Here is a 22245-nt window from a genome sequence, read left to right as displayed (position 1 = left end):
ACACCTCCCTTCACCCACTTTTCTGTTGTCCGTCCCCGAGGGAGGAGGTTATATGTAGATCCTTGTAATCAGTTTCCCCTTTCCAACCCATCCTCCCTCTACCCTACCAGTATCGCCACTCACATCACTGGTCCTGAAGGGATCATCAGCCCTGGATTCCCTGTGTTTCCAGTTCCTATCTGTACCAGTGTACATCCTCTGGTCTAGCCAGATTTTTAAGGTAGAATTGGGATCATGATAATGGGTAGTGAGGAAGCATTTAGGAACGAGAGGAAAGTTGTATGTTTCATCACTGCTACATCGCACCCAGACTGGCTCATCTCCTCCTTGAGGCCCTTCTGTAAGGGGATGTCCAGTGGTCTACAAATGGGCTTTGGGTCTCCACTCTGTACTCCCCTCCTCACTCACTATGATATGATCTTTTGTTCTGATGATGCCTGATACCTGATCCCTTCAACACCTCGTGATCGCACAGGTGTGCTTCTTCCATGTGGGCTTTGTTGCTTCTGGGCTAGATGGCCGCTTCTTTACCTTCAATCCTTGAAGACCCCAGACACTATATCTTTTGATAGCTGGGCACCTTCAGCTTTCCTCGCCATATTTGCTTATGCACCCATTTGTCTTCAGCGATTGTATCATGGAGGTGAGCACACAATGATATGATTTTTTGTTCATTGATGTTTGATAACTGATCCCTTCAGCACCTCGTGATCAGACAGGCTGGTGTGTTCTTCCATGTGGGCTTTGTTGCTTCTGAGCTAGATGGCTGCTTGCTTACCGTCAAGCCTTTAAGACCCCCAGACGTCAGCTTTCTTCACCACATTGCTTATTCACCTGCTTTGTCTTCAGCTGTTGTGTTGGGAAGGTGAGCATCATGGAATGCCAATTTAATAGAAGAAAGTATTCCTGAATTGAGGGAGTACTTGAGTGGAGGCCCAAGGTCCTTCCACCACCTTAATACTAAACCTATAAATATAGGCACATAGATCTATTTCCCATACGCATACATAAATATATTTGCATATGTACATGCCTTTATTTAGACCTCTATAAATGCCCTTTGCCTCCTAGCTATTTCCTTTGACTTTCCTCTTGTCCCACTATCATGCTCAGCCTTCATTTGGGTTTCAGTAATTCCTCTTGGTTACATTACCCTTGATCATGCCCTACCAGGCCTCCTACACCCTCCTCACCACCAATTTGGATCCCTTGTTGTTCCCTTGTCCCTGGGTTTGTTAACACCACTGCCTTTCCCCCCACCTCCCCCTCTCCCATGTTCTCCCGGAACTGTCAGTCCGCTGTTTTCTCCTCCAGATTGTTCATCCAGCCTATCTTATTTAGACAAACCTGCCATTTTGATGTTTCAATTAACCCATTAATGTTGTTTTCTGCTTCTGTCCCTAACAAAAATGTGCCAAGTAACTTTTACAGTTTCAGTCTTCATAAATTCACTGATAATTTCATTTGGGGCTGCAGCTTGGGGAAACACTTTTTGTTTCCCGGCAGCCCAACTAGCTGAATAAAAGACTCTTCTAAATTTCAAGGCATTATAGTAGCTGTCATTTATTTGAACCCACAACATTTTGGTGAATTGACCGGGAAGCCACTGTATCTTGACGCCTCCACCCTGCTGCTTATCCTGGAAGCATGGCACCTCTAGAGGGATAGTCCTGATGAAATTCCAGGGCCCAACACTATTACTTTCCAGCCAGGATTGACGTGGGAATTCAGCTTTAGTCTCCTGCCTGGACCCTCCGGAGCTAAGTCTGGCTGTGGGACCAGTCCTTTGGTTTGACTAAGGAAGGGAAATGGATATGGTCTTAACTCTCCCCCAGTTGCTTCCCATCGGATGACACTTAAGTTTGATAACTTGTTAAGTTGGCTGCTTGTCTTTTTCAGGCCATCTCTTAACACGCTTAGTACCTTGGTTTGATTAGCCATGTCTGTTTGTCTTTTTGTGTAACTTGGTTAATTTGGTTGTATTTGTGTGTGTGTGTGTGTGTGTGTGAGAGAGAGAGAGAGAGAGAGAGAGAGAGAGAGAGAGAGAGAGAGAGAGAGAGAGAGAGAGAGAGACTTGGTTAGTCTGGTTATTCCTTTGTGTGTGTATGTGTGTATCCTTATGTCCCCACCACCACCACCCAACTCTTCTGTCATTTTATCTTCTTCCTCTCCTCCCTCTCAGTGAATGACTAGATGTTTGAAAAGAAAGCTTCTCTTAGTTGTTATTTTTTTATGCTTTTTATTGGCAGGTTTAAATTATTGGCTAAAGTAAATGAATTTCAGTGAGGATTAAACGCTTTTGTTTTATACCTTTGAGACCGCTTTGTGTGGTGTCTTTTCAGGGACAGTGAGTGGTTTTATCCACAAACCTGGGATTTAGACGGACTCAGTGAGTGAATTGTTGATCTAACCTACCAGGCTGACTTGAAGCAATTTAAGCCTTGGGAAGCGGATGTCTTTGTGCTTTTGTTTTTATTGTAAATATGGGTAACTCTTGCACAAAAGAAAAAGACTTTCCTTCAATATGTGCTGGGAAACATACAAGAAAAACAGCTTATACAGGAGAAGTCTGGTTGGGTTTTCAGTTTTCCTGGTTTTCCATTCTCCTGGTTTAATTTCCTTTTCTCCTAATTCTCTATTTCTCTCCCTGTGGTCTTTCTCTTAGCTGCCGGTTAGTTGTGCAGAGTGTACAACAGGTCAGAAACTGACACTGACATTGTCTCATGTTTGTAAAATGTGTGTTTTATCTGCTTTGCGGTGTTGGTGAAAATGGATTGCCGCCATTGTAAAGTTCTGTGTCAGAGATGTCCCCATCGTTGTTGCAGGACGTTAAGTGGTTTCACTCAGAGGTTTGGGTGCGTGTATTTTTGAATGGGTACCTGAACTTTGCTTCCAAGACACACTTTGTGATTCCAGCACAATGTAGGTGTTTTGGTGTTGATGTTGTTAGTCTTCTTCCCCTCTGGTAACTGTTATTTTGACACGTGTCCACCTCTGGTGTGGAGTAAAGCTTGCCCTGGTTTGGTTTCTGGTAACTGTTTATATTTTAACTTCTTCAAAGGGGAATTAACAGTTTATATGTTTACTTCTTTGGAAGGGAATTACTGTATATCCTCATGCATAAGTCATGTTTTTCAGCACATTTTTAATGCAGTTTTTGTGATAAAACTAGGTGCCTTGGCTTATATTTGGGTCAGCTTATACTCAAGTATATACAGTAACAGTTTCTATTTTCTTTTCTTCAAAAGGGAATTAGCAGTTTATACTCCAAAAACAAGCACGCGTGCGCACACACGTGTGTGTGTGTGTGTGTGTGTCCAATTAAAGCTCTAACTTGAGGTCAGGCAAGCACCTGAATAGTTTCACATTCATGGAACTCTTTGTCTGCACACCATACTGAGAGGGTGAAAAGTGAATTCCAATGATGACTCTTTGAAGTGCCTGTTTCCTCCTTCCCCTTGCAATGTGATCCCATTACTCTGTTAAATTCTCCGACTGATGGTTCCTGCCCCTAAGAAGGGAAAGCGTCTCCAAAAGGTCTCTCTTGGCTTGTTCTGTGTCTTTGGGGCTGTTAAGTATCTCGGACTTTCTGTACAATGGCTTTTCCATGCTGCAAAGCACTCTCTCTGTGCTTACTAGTTCTTTTGTGGTTCTTCTGGGTGTTCCCTATGACACCCTGGGATCCCTTTGTGAAATGGAGAATTCTCTGCAGTGGCCCCTAGCCCCTCCTGCCTGCCTTGCCTGAGTCTGTCTGCCATGGCCTCTGTCCATGCGCTCCTTCCTCCCTCGGGCAATGGGCCCCCTTTTCTCACCCATGGAGAAAGAGCTTCCGCAGAGAGGAGAACCTGGCTTTCTCTCCCCTGTAAGCCCATAGCAGGGCTCCACAGGGAGCTCCTGTTTTGCCTCCGAGAAAAGCACTTCCAGGGATGGGAGATCCCGGAGGCAAACCTGTGTGTGTGTGTGTGTGTGTGTGTGTGTGTGTGTGTGTGTGTACATCTCTTTTTCAACCAGTGTGTTAGTCTGGGTAGACTAGAGAAACAAATTCATAAACACTCATATAGGTGAATAAGAAAGAGGTTTATATACAAGAGCAACTGTACAATAAGAAAATATCCGAACCCAGTCCAGATCAGGCCCTTAAGTCTGATATTAACCCATATGTCCAATACTAATCTATTAAGTCCTCCTCAGACTCATGAAACACATGCAATGATGCCACATGCAGGAGGATCACAGGCCAGTGGGTGGGAAGTCTCGTGGATGCAATGGCAATGTAAGCATGTCAGTGCTGGCAGGGGTTTCTATGTGGCTTCTCCAGGTTCAGGGTTCTGGTTGCATCAGGGTAGGTCCATGTGGCTCCTCCTCAGGGATGTCTGGCAGGGAGTCAGCATTGTCAGTAGAGTCTCCAAGGAAATGAGCTGAGAGAGAGAGAGAGAGAGAGAGAGAGAGAGAGAGAGAGAGAGAGAGAGAGACTGTCTACCGCCTCCAACGAGGAAATCCAGCAGTTCCCAGAATTCTCGGGAGAAGGCCATGCCCACACAGAGGCCTCATTGGCTATGACCTGATTGACAGACTAGACTCCACCCCATTCACTAGTAATCCTCTCAAATTGACATCAGATTATGTAATTACCACAGCCAACAAACCGAGAAAAAAAAAACCTCAAGCTTTAATTGGGTTATTGAAATCTGTGTTCCAAAATCCTACTTGAAAGGATTGCTAACAAATACGCATAGTTTTATTCACAGCTGAAGAAAGAAACTCTATCAGCCAGGAAGCCCAAAAGGCTATTTGGGGGCTAACTGGTGGCAGTGTAGAAGGAAATAAAGACCGATTGGGAAAAGCATTTTCTAAAAATAATCCCCACTGGGACCCCAACACTACGGGAGGGCTTTGTGTGCTAGAAAATTTTCTCTGGTACTTATAGGCTGGGTTATAGGGGCAGCCAGGCATCCTATACATTTATCCAGAGTAGGTGATGTTACCAAGGATCCTCAGGAATCCCCCAGCCACTTTTCCAGAAAGGCTTCTGTACATATGATCCTCATTTAACCCAGGCAGTATAAAATATAGCTACAGGGACCCCTGAATATCCTGATCAATTCCCTTACATTGATGTGTGGCTTAACCTCCTTGAGAATCCCCCTCCTTGGTTAAAGAATTGTGCCAAACAGGCAAAATTGCATGTTATGTTAGCTGCAAAATCACAAGCACCGAGACATAAAGTTCCAGCGTCAGCTAGTGGGAGAAATCGTCAAGCTGAAAAGCAAGAGGGAAAGCACAATGATTGGTAATAGGTTTTTGTGTTTTGTTTTGTTTTTGTTTTGTTTTTAAAGAAGAAAAATAATAGTTTTGTCTTAAAGTAAAATGTCTGCTTGTACCAAAATAAAATAAATTAAATTACTAAATAAATAAAGCTTAGAATATGTAGTAAATTGTAAAAGGCTTTTTTAAAAAGTAAACTTTTATACCAAAGGCTCAAGTAGAAATAAAATGTTTTGAAAGGGGAGGGAGGGGGGAAAAAAAAGAGGACCTGATGCAAGGGGCTTAAGTGGAGAGCAAATGCCTTGAGAATGATTGGGGCAGGGAATGTATGGATGTGCTTTATACAATTGATGTATGTATATGTATGGATGGTGATAAGAGTTGTATGGGTCCCTAATTAAAATGTAAAAAAATAAAAGAGGAGAAAAAAATGATTAGGGCAGGGACTGTACAGATGTGCTTTATACAATTGATGTATGTATATGTATGAACTGTGATAAGAATTGTATGAACCCCTAATAAATTGTTAAAATTTAAAAAAAGATTAAAAAAATGATTAGGTCAAAGAATGTACAGATGTGTTTTATACAATTGATGTATGTATATGTATGGATTGTGATAAGAGTTGTATGAGCCCCTAATAAAATGTTTTTTAATAAAATAAAATAAAATACAAAAAAAAGAAATAAAATGTTTTGAAAATTATGATGGCAACATATGGACAAATGTGCTTGACACAATGTATGTATGTATGTATTGTGATAAGAGATGTAAGAGCCCCAAATAAAATGATTTTTTAAAATAAATTTTAAAATAAACTTTATTTGCCTTCATTTACAATACTTTCAAATAATAAAGTTAAAAAGAAAGGGAGAACCAATCTCGGGGATCTTACATGTAACCTCCTCTCTGGGGAATGGGCAACAGGAAGGTGGGTGAGGGGAGACAACGGGCAGTGTAAGATAAGATAAAATAATAATTTATAAACTATTAAGGGTTCATGGGGGGGAGGAGTGGGGAGGGAGGGGGAGGGAAAAAAAGGAAAATGAGCTGATTCCAGGAACCCAAGTGGAAGGCAAATTTTGAGAATGACGAGGGCAATGAATGTATAAGGGTGCTTAACTCTATTGATGTATGTATGGATTGTGATAAGAGTTGTATGAGCCCCATTAAAATGATTTTTTTTTAAAAAAACAATAAAATGTTTGAAGTTTTTTACACCTTAGATGCTGGAGCAACTCCATTTTGACTAAACCAACATTCTGAATTGGTACAGTTGCTCTGAAATAAATATTGCATTCCTCGTTTAAATCAAATAGCTCTTAGCGTCACCTGCACATGTCCAGCATGCACACAAGTTAAGTAAAGGTTGCTTACCCTGCCTTTCCAGGTGCTAGAATAGAGTGAGAGACAATATGCCAGAGGACTTCTCCTTGGTTAATGTCTTTTGTTATTCCCTTCTAAAATAAAAATGTAAATGTTAGGCTAAGGAGATAAAAGGGCCCCTTGAAAATCTCCTGAAGAAATTGTGGGTCCTGGTCAAGGTGTCTGATGAAGGTCCCTGCCCTGACTTCATGCAATCTAAGGCCTAAGGACATACTTCATATCAATGAAATTGTTTAAATAAGAATGAAAACAAAATAAATAAAAATTACGTTTAACTGTCTTAAGAATTAAGTTGAGAACCTGGCTGTACTAAGATTATACTGTTTGTTTTTGACTATTGTTATTGATACAGTGATTAATAAAAATAATTTATTGGGAAGTAAAAATAGAGAGTTTGTAAGCCTACTTGCCTTCAGTCATTAAAATTGAATCTTTCAAGGGGTTAGGATATGCCTGCAAAGAAGGCTCTGATAACGGTAAGCCCCACCTAGTGCCTTGAGCCCTCTAGACATTTGCAGACACTGGTGAAGATGGCTGTTGGCAGATTGAAGGAAAAAAAAGAAAGAAAGGAACCCTTTTGGCTTTTAAAATTTTTTAACAAGTGGTTTGTGCCTGAAGCTGGACAAATGTAGAGCAATGAAGGAACACTCCCCTCTAGAACTGAACGTTAAAGGGAGTCTTCAGGCAGCCTGGAATGCTTGTTTGGTGACCACCTGGATCCACTTGTTGAGTAGAAGTGGGAGAAATTCAACAACAATGAGACAGGTTGCCTCTGGCCACTGACACCCATGGACTCGGTGCACAAGAACTAGAGGGAAAGACAAGAGTGGGTTGGCTGGTCTGAAGTTCATGCCCTAGCCCAAGGGGTCTAGGGTTATTGAGAATTTGTGACGGTGCACATGGTCAAAAGGTGAGGCAACCAATGAGCCGCCTGATGGAGCCAACTAAGGTAGCCCACATTAAGGTGACTAGAGGCTGACCAGATGAAGATAAGATGGTTGAACCTGTGAATTGGTACATATTGCTGGTGACTTTACGGACCGCCTGTCCTGATTTGACTTTGCTTATGGATGCAGACGCATAAGGTGCCAACCAGAATGAAGATATTTCACATAAAAGAGCATGCTTATCTTCTCAGTATAGAAATTGGATACCCAAAATTGGGGGAATAAAGGCATAAGGTAGCTGGCTTGCAAACTTTCATAGACGGAAGAACATATTCCTACAATTATGCTGTAGGTGTCCACATAACAACAGCTGTTGAGTTTTAAATGTTTTATTTGTTTATAAAATATTATGTTTAAATAAGTTTGGCACATTTCATATTGTATGCATTTTAGTTTTATCCTGTTAGGACTATTGTTCTTGTTTTTTAAATTATATACATTGCTAAAGAGTTATGTAAATATGTCAAATTAAACCGACAACGACCCTTCCTTGTTCCAATGCACCTGTTGGAAAAAGATTCATAATCATGATTTGCTTAAGTCCCTGCAAACCTTACAGCTTGTCCAGCACCAACTCCACAAATCCTTGGGGAAGGCAGTACCCCAGCCACCAGCAAGCAGCCTCCCTGTGCACCCATTCCAACCCGGTGCCTGTGTCTCAGTAAAGCAGTTCATGTTCACTGGGCGTATGCCAGGTTGGAAAGGGGCCTCACGTCACCCTCTCCACGCTGACCGCAGTCAAGGTGAACGGACTTGCTGCCTGAATCCACCACTCACATCTCAAGGCTGCCCCGCCCAACGCAGAATGAACGATTCACTCTTGGGTAGAAGACCCCCTTAAACTAAGACTCTCTCGGGCTTCTTCATACTGTTATCTCAGTCTAAGTTTTCTACATCCTGTAATCAAACTATTGAAATATGTTACAATGAGTCACAAGTGTATTTTGTTTGTTTTAATTTTTTATTAAGCACTTATTGGGGCCTCATACAGATCTTATAACAATCCATGCATCAATTGTATCAAGTACACTTGGACATAGGTTGCCATCATCATTTCCAAAACATTTTCTTTGTACTTGAGCTCTTGGTATCAGCTCTGCTCTTGTCCCCTCCTTCTCACACCCTCCTACCCTTGTGAATCCTTGTTATTTCACACCTTACACAGTCCATTGTCTCCCTTAATCCACTTTTCTATTATTTGTCCCCCCCCCCCCCCCCCGGGGATGGGTGTCATTTAATATCCAACCTTGTGACCAGTTCTCCCTTTCTCCCCCATTCCCCCACCCTCCCCCTACCCTCATGGTGTCACCACTCCCACTACTCTTCCTGAGGGTTTTATCTGTCCTGGATTCCACGTGTTGAGAGTTCTTATCTGTACCAACCTGTACCAACTCCAGTCTAGCTGGATTTGTAAGATAGAAATGATAGTGGTGGGAAGGAAGCATTCAAGAACTAGAAGAGTATGGGTCACAAGTGTATTTTAAGGCTCCCCCACGCACACCAAGAAACATGGTTTTCTTGATTTTTTGGCCTTACTACCTGCTTCACTACTTATGTGTTTAATGACTAGGTGTTGCAGGTTCCACAGTCACAGGTATCTCTGCACTCATCACCCACAGTCATGACTCAAAGGGCCTCTCCAGAATAATTAATACAGATATTAACAGATTAGAAGCCACCATTTTAAGATTGTCAGAGCAAGTTGAGTCCTTAGCCAAAGTAGCCTTTCAAAATAGATGGGGTCCTCATTTACTGCTCCTTAAATAAGGCAGATTATGTGCTGCCCATGAAGAGGAAAGGGGGGGGGGGGGTGTGCAGGAAACTTCCTTTTGTCAACAAGAGTGTAAAGAACAGGCAGCACCCAAAAAAAGGTGTCTACAGGTAACTGGTATCAAAGATTGTTTAATTGGTCTCCCTAGGTCACTACCTTAATTATTGACCTTCTCAGTCCTCTAATACTACTAACACTAGGACATTAAATTGGGCCATGCATTATTAATGCCTTTATAAAGTTCATCCAAAACCGTAAAGCTGTAAAGCTTATAATTTTAAGGACCCAATATACAGCCCTAAATGCAGAAAGAGTTGTTGATGAATCAACTATTTGATTTCTAAATAAGGACAGTAAGGAATGAGGCAAACTAACCAAAGTAGCTCCAGTTTGTTGACTGCTAGATGACCTGCCCGCTCCCCTCTCCCATCTTAGAAATCCCACTGTTGGTTGATTTCAGAATGCACTCATATGTGCCCGGAATCAGGACGTTGTTATTAATCTTGCTATTCTTTAATCTTGGTCTTTTTGATGTTTCAATTAATTCATTAATTTTGCTTTCTGCCTCTGTCATATACAATGGCTTACGTCCCTAACAAATGAGCCAAATAATTTTTTGCAGTTTTTGTCTTTATAAGCTCACCGCTCATTTCACTTGGGGCTGCATCGTGGGGAAAGATGTTCCATTTCCTGGCAGCCCAGCTAGCTGGAAAAAAGACTCTTCTAAACGTCAAGGCATTCTAGTGGCTGTCATTTATTTGAACCCGCAACACAGCCACCTGCACAACCAACTGGAAGAGATCAGTATCTGTGCCCATTCCAGAGAAATGTGACCCAACCGAATGCTCCGCCTATAGAACAAGATGATTGGTAACTCGTGCGAGTAACATTTGGCTTAAGCTCACCTAACAACGGTTACAGCATGTGATAGTTAGGTTTATTGTGCCAACCTGGCCAATAGGAACATATGGGATTAATCAGTTAGCAGTTGGTTCGAGGGCAAAGACAGAAATGGCTCTGCAAGGCCTGCCCCATCTCCCTTGCTCTCTGGTGATCAGAGCGTTCTGGAGTGTGCTGCTGCTTTAGCTAGTTCTCTGCCTCAACCCCTGAGCCACACTACCAGGAGGTTAGAACAAAAGTGGGGAGATGAGAGGAGGAAGAGGGAACCAATCCCAATGATCAAAACATAACCACACACACCTCTCTCCCATACAGGGGTGTAAGAAGCCATGGGGGAAGGAAAACAGTGATTGGTGTAAGTCCGATATGAAAATAAACCATAATTTATAATTTATCAAGGGGTCAAAAGGGTGGGAGGGACAAAAGAGGAGCTGATACCCAGTGCTCAAATAGAAATTGAATGCTTAGAAAATAATGATGGCAACATATGTACAAATAGGCTTGACACAATGGATGTATGGATTGTTCTAAGAGCTGCTTGAGCCCCTAAATAAAATTATCTATTAATAAAAGATAAAAATAAACATGCAAAGTGAAAACAAAATAAAACAGAATCTTCAATCCAAAAGAAGTGGGGGGAATACACACAAAGAAAAGCTTAAAATTAGGGTTGGGGTTAGGGTTAGGAAAAGAAAAGCTTAACATTGATCCGAAGGGATAGCTGTTGATAATGCATTAAATTTTAACCTATACATGAGCATTGATCAACTTGGCAATGGACTCTGCCTGATAACAAGGCTATTCACACGCCTGGTCAATAGTCAGAGGGGACTCGACAGAGCCTTCACCCAGGGGGCCCTGTGCAAAGGGATTCTGGGCGTCCCCTGCCATTCATGGCCCTCTGCAAAACGGTGCTCAGAATTTAAGTTCTACTACAGTTTGCTCTTCCAGTGTCGGACTTTATCCTTTAAAATGTTTATTGTTAACCAAAGCACATAGAAAGCACAAAACAGAGAGTCACGAAGGCTACCAACAATGAAAATATACAACAAAGACACACAGAAAATATTGAAAACCAGATGAAGCACAAGGTGTTTTCAAAGGGAGATCAAATGACAACGCTTTAACCATTCAAGTCAGATTTATCATTTTAATCTCCTATACTGATCTCTCCCATACTCTGTTATCTGTGAGGCTGCTCCCATGCCTCAGTTACAGAGGGAACTCACCAGAAGCTTATTCCCTTCGTAGATCCTGAAAATGTACTTTGTCCTTCCACTATCACCCATAGCCTTCTGCACACCAGAATCTCACGATGTAAGTTCTGATACCATTCCCTCCTTCGGATTTCGATGAAAACGTTTACAATCTTGGATCACGATGTTGGTGTGCTTCTTCCATGTCGGCTTAGTTGATGTGGCTGCTGGTTTGAAAACAAACCTCGAAGACGCCAGATGCTCTTCTTTCAGATAGCTGGGTATGAGCTCATTTTTTCACCACACTTTGCTGTAGAATTCATACCTTCCGTGTCTCCTTCTTGAGGTTAAATATCAAGCAGGGCCATGTCATAAGAACTAGTTGTTCTTAGATTGGAGCTCAGATAAAGTGTGAGCCCAAAATCTGTTCCTGAATCGACGTTTCTTATCTGCCTCTGGTTTACCTTAGCGACATCCTTGTTATCTATGTACAGAATCTTATCAAGCACCACCCTGGAACATGATGATCTTCTATGTATCATTCACTAGCCCATGGTAACAATTTTAAAACTATGCTTTCCAATGGATAAAGGAAAGGTACAGGTAGAAAGGGGAAACTGATCACAATGATCGACATATAACCCCCTCTCATGGGTGATAAACAACAGAAAAGTGGGTGAAGGGAGACAGCGGTCAGTGAAAGACATAAAAAATAATAATTTATAAATTATCAAGGTTTCATGAAGGAGGAAGGGTGGAGGAAAGGGAGACATGAGCTGAAACCAAGGACTCAAGTAGCAAGAAAATGTTTTGAAAATGACGGCAACATACGTACAAATGTGTTTGACACATGGATGGATGTGTGGATTGTGATAAGACTCTAGGAGCCCCCAATAAAATGATTGAAAAATAAAAGAAAACGATACTATCATTGCCGACACTGCCCTAGGACATCAATTATCGACAACTCATCAAAACAAACAAATCTGGGCAAGGATCGATTGGGGAGTAGTCCTGGTGGGTTGTTCTGACCCGAGGACACACAGTTCACTGAAGCTGTCCTTCTCACCAGTTGTCTCCGGTGAACTAGCTGGCCTCTGGCTTAGCTTCTCATTCTCTTAGGGCTAATAACTGCCTCTTCCTTCCATACCGCCAAATGACCACTGCTTTCAAGAGTGTTCTTCACTCTGGACAATGCCCACGCACTGCTCAAAAACAAAACAAAATCAGCTCCTATGGAGAGCGCTCTGTTCCATGACCTGCCTCTGCTAGCAAGCCAAACCTCTGAGGTCGATCTCCAGAGCTGTGGGCTGAGGACTGGGGCCAGTTTCTCAAAGGGACAGTTCTCTTTAACAAGCACAGCTTTGGGCAAAAGTTGCCTCTGATCCCCAAGGCTTGGGTTTTCCAGTATGGCCATTTAGACCCTACAATCAGCATGGGCAAAGATCATTAGAACCTCAACTGGACTCTAGCCCTTTGCCCTTTCTCTAGGCCCTGAACTAAGGAAGAGCACTCCTGACATGGCAGCCATACCTGCCTGACATTTAGCCTCTGCCGCCCAGCTGGGATGATGAGAAAGGCAGGTGAACTGCCCTGTCAGTGACCTGCTGTTGTTCTTGATTGAGAATGGTGAACAGAGGCGACCCTAGCTTTGGACCAACACCCACTCACTGTAGACTGAGCTATGGGGGATGAGGATGCCATGGGTCAATTGCAACACGCTCATACTCTTCTTTTGGAAACTTGATAAGTAGTGTGGGTTTCCCCACCACACCGAGGCAAAACACTAAGGGCATGCAACAGAACAGCAAGGGGAACCGAGCAACGACATCCCAAAGGAATACGGAAAATAGACGTTGGGGCCAGGACATCGCACCCCATCAGACTCCACCGGAAAACACTCCTAAAGGTCAGCAAACAGACCTTGAACTATTTACAGGCTTTTCTTTTTTGTGTGTCATTGGTTTTTTTGTTGTTGTTTTGTCTTGTTTTCATTGTTGCTTTGTTTTGCTCTGTCTTGTTTTTGTGCATATTATCTCTGCAGGTCTATCTAGGTAAGATTGGTGGGATAAACAATCTGGAGGAGAAAACAACAGGACCGATGGTTCCTGGGGGACATGGGAGAGTGGGAAGTGGGGGGAAATAAATGGTGTTAACAAACCCAGGGATAAGGGAACAACAAGTGATCCAAGTCGGTGGTAAGGAGGGTGTAGAAAGCCTGGTAGGGCTTGATCAAGGGCAATGTAACCAAGAAGAATTACTGAAACCCAAATGAAGGCTGAGCATGATATTAGGACAAGAGGAAAGTATGAGGAAATAGAGGAAGGAACTAGGAGACAAAGGCCATTTATACAGGACTAAATACAGGCATGTACATATGTAAATATATTTATAGATGACAATGGGGAAATAGATATATGTGCCTATATTTATAGGTTTAGTATTAAGGTAGCAGATGGACATTGGGCCTCCACTCAAGTACTCCCTCAATGCAAGAACACTTCATTCTATTAAACTGGCATTCCATGATGCTCACCTCCCTGACTTGATCGCTGGAGACAAAGTGCGTGCATAAGCAAATGCAGTAAAGAAATCTGATGATGCCCGGCTATCAAAAGATATAGTGTCTGGGGTCTTAGAGTCTTGAAGATAAACAAGTGGCCATCTAGCTCAGAAGTGACAAAACCTATATGGAAGAAGCACACCAGCCTGTGTGACCATGAGGTGTTGATGGGATCAGGCATCAGGCATCAAAGAACAAAAAATCATGTCATTGTGAATGAGGGGGAGTGCGGAGTGGAGACTCAAAGCCCATCTGTAGGCAACTGGACATCCCCCTTACAGAAGAGTTTTGGGAAGGAGATGAGCTAGTCAGGGTGCAGTGTAGCAAAAATGAAACAAACAACTTTCCTCTAGTTCTTAAATGCTTCCTCTCCCTACTATCATGATCCCAGTTCTACCTTACAAATTCAACTAGACTAGAGGATGTACACTGGTATAGATAAGAACTGGAAACACAGGGAATCCAGGACAGATGAACCCCTCAGGACCAGTGGTGAGAGTGGTGATACTGGGAGGGTGGAGGGAAGGTGGGGTAGAAAAGGGGAACCAATTACAAGGATCTGTATATAACCTCCTCCCTGGGGGACGGACAAGAGAAAAGTGGGTGAAGGGGGACATCGGACAGTATAAGACATGACAAAACAATTATAATTCATAAATTATCAAGGGTTCATGAGGGAGGGGAAGCAAGGTGGGAGGGGAAAAATGAGGAGCTAATACCAAGGGCTCAAGTAGAAAGCAAATGTTTTGAAATGATGATGGCAACAAATGTACAAATATGCTTGACACAATGGATAGATATATGGCCTGTGATAAGATAAAGATTTTAAAAATAAATAAACTCCAAAGCTTTAAAAAAAATTGTGTGGTTTTAAGTAGCTTTCTCTTCCTTGGCTCTCCGCCCTTGGGACATGCCACTTCCAGAGACTGTAATGTTATTTTTCTTTAAAATTTTTCACCACCGCTCATGGTTTTCTGAGGAGTGAGTCTGAGAGCTCCTCACGCAGCCATGGGAAGTTGACACACGTGGAATGAACTAGTGTACATGCTGTAACATAGATGGAGCTCAGCATAACTTGCTGAGTGAATAACGAACGTAAAAGTAGTATGATTCCAGATATACAAAAATCATAGAACATGCCAATAACTCATCTAAACTAAAGACCCCTGATTGCAGTGCCCAGAAATGTGAGAACAGCCAGGGTAGTGTGTCCAGGAAGGGTTACAAAAACATAAGGAACTTGGATGGGGGAGTGATATGCATATTTATGATCTTCATTATGAAGTTATCATGAATGTACATGCGTGTCAAGAATGAGCTAATTATACTCTTTCAATGAGTGTAGTTTACTGGAGGTCAATTTTACCCCAATAAGTCTGTTTAAGTGTTTAATGAAGCGAGATATGAGGTTTCTATGTTCTCTCTTGTCTTACAGGAAGAGTAGCCAGATTGTGCCTTCAAGATAAGAATGGTGGGATTTTGTCTTACATACTTTGGACACGTTGTCAGGAGAGATCAGGCCCTAAAGGACACTTTGCTTGCCAAAGACAAGGGGCACCAAGAAAGAGGAAGGCCCGTCACCAAATGGATCCACACCGTGGTTGCAACAGTGGACTCCATCGTTATAACTCTGTGAGGCCGGCGCAGGGCAGAGCATGTTGCAGGCAGTGCACACGTCTCTGTGTGTCAGCATTGAACCGACAGCTTTTAGTAACAAGTAAGCCCTCCATGCAACCGTCACCACATAGTCACTGCTAGGCGAAATGATATTTTTTTAAACATTTTATTAGGGGCTCATACAACTCTTATCACAATCTATACATATACATACATCAATTGTATATAGCACGTCTGTACATTCTTTGCCCTAATCATTTTCTTTTCTTTTTTTTTGCATTTTATTAGGGGGAAATTATATTTTTAATAGAAAGTTTTATTGGGACAGGATCCAAATATCATAAAATCCAATAGTTCAATCCTATCAAGAAGTGTTGTACAATCATTCCCCAAATCAACTTCAGATAATCATCTTTTTTTCGTGTACTCCTTGTTATCAGCTCCGTACTTCTCCCCAGCCTCCCCCAAGTCTTATAACAGAACCGTTCAGCCAGTTACTGTCTCTACAGATTCACCCATCCTGGAATGCAGATACAGAAAAACATATGAAAACACAAATAAAGAGTCAAAAAAAAAACTAACAAAATAAAGCAGAGGAAAACCACCGTTGGAAAGAAAACAGAAAATGTTTTTGTTTTGTTTTTTTTACATTTTATTAGGGACTCATACAACTCTTATCACAATCCACACATATACATATATCAATTGTGTAAAGCACATCCGTACATTCTTTGCCCTCATCATTTTCAAAGCATTGGCTCTCCACTTAAGCCCTTTGCATCAGGTCCTCTTTTTTTTAATTTTTTAATAGCATAACTTTACCAATGGATCAAAAAGGGAGATCAAATGATAAGGTGTTGGATTTAAACTGAGTAACCTGACAAGTGTTTCTTTTCCTGCCAGGGCCTTGGGGAAGAGTTCCAAGTCTCTAATTGATTGAGCGATGCAGCCAGGCATGCTGAGGCCCTATCATTTCACTCCATGAAATTTTAATGAACAGAAATTCCCTAAATTCTTTCAGAGCCAGTGCTTTAAAGATTGTTCCCACACACCGAGGGGAATGGTGGGGTGGCCAGGGAAGAATTTCTCCACTACCATTCAGGAGTCACCTTGCTTCCTGGGATTTCGCTCCTGACTTTCTTCCCATAAATTACAAAGACTTGGTTTCCTCCGCGGTCATGAGATGTTCTGCCGGCCTTGAACATGATCTGGCTGTCAACGGTAATGACCCCTTCCAGTCAGTCCCACAGAGCACAAACTCTCTCCCTCCTCTTTCTCTCTCTCTCACTTCACCCTTCCCCCACTCTACCCCTGCTCTCTCACACGGGGTCCCTAGCCCTGTTTCTGGAAATCTTACATCCCTCTCTCACCTTGCTTTCTGCCTTCTCACCTCTTTCTTCTCCTTCCTTAATGCCTCTTCCTCTTCCATGTCTTCTCCAATCTCCCTTTCTTCTTTGGATAACTCTCTCCACCTTTTGCCCTTTGTCCCTGATTCTCTTTCCTTCTCTCTTCCCCCTTCTTTGGTAGCTCCTGCTTCTCCCTCTTCATTCCACCCCCTCCCTTCCATCACTCTGAGTCAAATCCACTCCATAGCACCCAACACCACACCCACCACCTTCCCTTTGTCATCCGCTCTCTGTCACCTTGCTCCAGTGCTTCTGTTCTCTCTCTTCCCTGCTCCCTTCTCTCTTGTCTCATCCCCTTCGTCCTTACCTTGTTATGAGTCACAACGCTTCCATGCTTGATCCCGGTCGTAGTTTGTTGTGAGAGAGCACCATGAGAGTCCTAACATGCTCCCTTTTTTTACACAATCGTGTATTTTCTGGCCTTTGTAGATAAAGGGAAAGACACAGGCAGCATAATCTGGAAAGTAGAAGGAATGAGTCAGAAAGCTGACCATGGATAGATATTTCTAGTCATATCTAGAAGATGGCGCGCGAGATGGGGCATTTAGGGCAGAATGAGGATTGTCTCGGGCTTCTCTTCTAGAACAAAATTATAGATGTCCACCCCTTCTACCAAGAGCCATGTGCTCCTCAAATGAGAGGAAACACAACACTCACCCGCCATAGTGCAGGATTTCCATTTCCCAGAAAACTCTGCCGTTAGGGAGCACCAACTGAATAATGAATCTTGTATAGTGCAGTCATGATACGTTGACCCGTCATAAACGAATGGGAAAACACAAGCTTCTTCTGGGGGGGAAATGCTTATATGTTATTCTCCTTCTTGGCTCACCAAGATTTGATACGCCTGCAGCAACTCTCTCTCGCAAATGTCTACCAATTTAGCCTAGCATCATTCAAAGTCTTCTTGGACATTGTCACATTTCAGAGATGGAAAGGTGACTATGAAGTCGTCTCCGCCCTCTAATATCAGGTTCTTTCCAAAGGGCTTGGTGTTCAGTGACTGTCAGGGCTCCAGGAATTGGCTGGTCTTGGCAGGCCACACGAAGTAACCGATTTTTTGAGGTATAAGTTTTATAACATGTTTTTACCTGCTCAATAAACTGATATAGCTGCTTCAGCAATACTTGAACACTGGGCAAGAAGCATAACTGTAAACACAAGTGATGTTTTGTTATTGTGAGTAAAACTCTGCTTCCTGTGGGAGGCTGGCGATTTCCTGAGCCCGTCACATGCAACATCGCTGGTCGGACTTTGACCTTAGAATGCAAGTTGCATGTTTCCTCCAGCAAGAGAGAACTGGAAGAAGAGAACAAAGCTGAAACAGAACAAGCGTGGGTTGTATGGAGAACTGCTGGGCTGGGATTCTTTCCCGTCACAGTTTGTACTTCGTGTGTGTTTGAACAGATATGCTTAGTGATGAAAACGACAAAACAATAACAAAGAGAAGAGAAGCTTACTTTCCCCCTTTTTTGAACAGCTGTATCGGCATTTAATTTACCTATCTTAGGATTCAATAGTTCAATCATATTAGGAAGAGCTGTGTACGATCATCATAACAATCCATTTCAGAACGTTCTTCTCTTTCTTATATTCATTGTGATTCGATTACTCTCTCATTTCTTTTTTTCTTAATATGGAACGCTTCACAAATTTGCCTGTCGTCCTTGCGCAGGGGCCATGCTAATCTTCTCTGTATCGTTCCAACTTTTAGTATTTGTGCTGCCAAAGCGAGCACTGCTCTCTCATTTCTATGTCACGAATATTTCTATCTCTTTTCTATACTGACACGCAGGACAAAACCGAGCCTCGGTGGTAATGCGTTAAATTGTAGGGCACCCCTACGCTTCCTGCTATTTCAAATATCAAACTCTTCTTAAACTTCAATGAATAGAGTTATTTGCCCTTCTAAACTGCCCCACTTTGTATCGAAATGAGCACGTAGAGGCAGCAGTCTTGAGCGTTATTGGTGGGTAAGATCATAACCCTTGGTTGGAATCACATTGATCTAGGTTTCAATAGCATAGTTTTTCTCGTTTCCATTAAGTAAATGTGCCGTGCTTAGGAGAAAATAAATAGCAGCCGCGTTTGTCATGATCAGAATAATCCCTGCTATTGCAGATCAACCCATGTTGCATCCAATCTCACCTCCTTCTGCACGCCCCTGGTGCAGCTGTAGCAGCAGGCAGGCCCAGGCACAAAACAGAAACGTTCGCAAATGCAGTACCATGGCGGGTGGCTTCCCTTCCTGGGGCCAGTGATCTGCAGGATCTGCCCTTTTTTTATAACCGAAGAACCCTATCACCACTCCCCTCCACCATGATTACAATCAATCCCTCATGTAAAGTGCTTGTCCCATTAAACTCAAGAACAGGAAGCACAAGTTGACCTCCCAGATCAAATTTACATGATGTTGACAAGCATTTCAAGGTCTCTGAGCTCCAAAGTCAAGTTAAGATCAAGGGGGAAATGTTCCAAAGTCTTTTTGAGTTCCAATGGTTCGTGACTAAGCAAAAGGAAGCGGAAGATTTTTTTAATTGCCTCCTTTCACCTAATTAAGATTAAGATTCAACACATCCGGAAATTATGTCCCTTATGTGCATTCATCAAGAGGGTAAAACAAGAGCCCATAGATTAGGATTTTTTTTTATCAATGACACATAAAACAAAGGCCTAATTACCAAATATACAGAACTCTACAACAGCTCAATAAGAAAATAACAAATGACACAATTAAGAAATGGGGAAAAAACATAAACAGTTCAACAAAAATGAAGTACAGATGGTTAACAAACACATGAAAAAATTCTCACCATCATGAGCCATCAGTGAAATGCTAAGGAATACCACAATGAGATACTGAAGAAAACTAACCAAAGAAACTCCATTTTTGTTAGCTGCTAGATAACTTACTCGCTTCCCCCTCCCATCTCAGAAAGCTGACTGCTAGTTGACTTGCCTGCCCCCAACTTCCCTTCTGGGAAATCTCCATTGGGCATTAATTTTAGAATGTACTCTTGTGTTCCCAGGTTCAGGATGTAAAAATTAGTTTTGATTATTCTTCAATATAGGATTTCTTTTTATTGTTTTTCAATATTGTTCCTTTTGATGTTGTAATCTGAATGGTGACACTTAAAGCAGCTGGGAATTGACATCCCATATGATCCAGCAATATTACTATTAGGCATAGACCCCAAAGAAATAAAAGACACAACATGAGTGGATGTGTGCTCTCCCATGTTTATGGGAGCACAGTTCACAATGGCAAGAAACCGGAAGCAACCCCAAAGACCAACGGCGGAATAATGGAGAAAGAAACTATGGTACATAGACAGGATGGAATATTATGCATCCCCGAAAAAGAGTGGTGAAAGCATGAAACACTGCATGACATGGAAGAACCATGTCCCCAAAAAAGGGGTAGAATGTCTGCCTACCGGCCATGAACCATACATCACCCCCTTACGTGCACTTTATGAGAACCACTTCAAAAGAAGAGACCTCACATTGGCTGGGATCCCTCCTTCAAGAAGGGGGAAAGAGAGAAGACCGTGTACTTGATGCCACACAACACTGAGACAAGGCTGTGACAAAGCAACAGGCCTTCCAAAGGAATGAGAGGAGAGCCTCGCTGGAAAATTAAGTTCAGACCAGGAGAGGGGAGCATCTACTGCCATTTCCGTTGGTGGGGATGGTGGGTCATAGGGAGGCGCAACCTCACATGGGATGGGATGGTAATAACTGCAGGGAGCCTGAGGGGAGAATGAGCCTGGGTCTATGTTCCTGAATAGACACTTAGAATACGTTTTAATGCAATGCTTCCCTTGCATTCATATGACAGGTGTGAATCTGATAGGCAAGGATCTTCCCTTGTAAGAAATGTTACAAGAAAGTTTCCCTATGCTCAATGTAAACAGCGCTCGATCAAATTAGAAATCCATCTGTACAAAGCAGCAATTCATGGATTGCAACTCGCTGTTGGACTGTACTCATATTAACTCCTCATATCAACAGGACCTTAAATTCTATGCCACTGCATGGGGCACTAATCCACCCAAGGGGAGGGTATTGGTTATATCTCCACAGGGAAAATGGGACCAGACTTCAACCCAGTGCCGCAAGGTGTGAATGCAATATCCCGGCGTGGAGTAGGGCCCAGCACCAAAAATTAAGTGGATTCCTGCCCCTCCTCCGAAAAGAATTTATTTCAAAGGATGACATTGATTCTGCAGCTCCGGGAGATGGACATATCTGATCAGAGCACACGGGAGCAGATGAAGGGGCAGGAGGAGACAGTGGAACACAGCCTGGCCCACGAGGCCGTGAGGATGATGTTCCTGAGTAGAGCACCCAGTCCACAGAGAGAACAACATGGCTGGCCCTACTATGAGACATGATGCCCCTCAGTGACTAAGGGCGATACAGGGGACAGCACCGGAGACACAGTGTGGGAATTGCACCTGACCTGATCCCACCACACCGAGGCAAAGCACTTGGGGAGTGCAGCGGAACAGCAAGGGAATGGAGTGGCAAGGTCCCCAGGGAATGCTGAAAGTGGACTTTGGGGCCAGGGCGTGGTGCCCCAACAGACTGGACTGGAAAACACTCCTAAGGGCCCGCAAACGATCCTTGAACGAACTACAAGCCTTTCTTTTGTGAAGTGTTTTGTTTTGTTCTTTGTCAGTGGTTTGTTTTTGTTGTTTTATTGTCTGGTTGTATACTGTTGCTTTGTTTTCCTCTGTCTTGTTTTCGTGCATGTTAGTGTCTCCACAGGTCTGTCTGAATAGGGCAGGCTGGATGAACTATCTGGAGGAAAAACAATAGGACAGACAGTTCCGGGGGGACAGACAGATCTGGGTGGGGGAGGGGGAGGAGGGTAAGGAAGTGGTGTTAATAAACACAGGGACAAGGGAACAACATGGGACCAAAATGGTAGTGAGGGGGGGAGTGACAGGCCTGATGGGGAATGATCAAGGGTAAGGTTGCGTAGAGAAGAGGTATAGCTGTAGCCCAGGTGGGGACGGAGCATGGTGGTGGGGCAGGAGGAAAGTCAAGGGAGAGGGAGGAAGGAGCTGGGAGTCAAGGGGCATTTATGGAGGTCTAGACAAAGACGTGTACATGCAAACATATATATGAGGATGGGGAAATAGATCTAATTATCTACATTTATAGGTTTTATATTAAGGTGGCGGAA

General features: G+C 42.9%; 1 non-coding gene across 1 annotated transcript; it reads right to left on the bottom strand.

Moving 5' to 3' along the window:
• Positions 1-18681: 18681 nt before the first annotated feature.
• Positions 18682-18789, bottom strand: LOC142432854 (U6 spliceosomal RNA). The gene has a single exon (XR_012780957.1). It is a non-coding gene; the product is annotated as a U6 spliceosomal RNA (small nuclear RNA).
• Positions 18790-22245: the final 3456 nt, after the last annotated feature.

Source organism: Tenrec ecaudatus, chromosome 18, assembly GCF_050624435.1.
Source record: "Tenrec ecaudatus isolate mTenEca1 chromosome 18, mTenEca1.hap1, whole genome shotgun sequence".
Lineage (NCBI taxonomy): Eukaryota > Metazoa > Chordata > Mammalia > Afrosoricida > Tenrecidae > Tenrec > Tenrec ecaudatus.
This window is presented reverse-complemented; position numbering and strand designations above follow the sequence as displayed.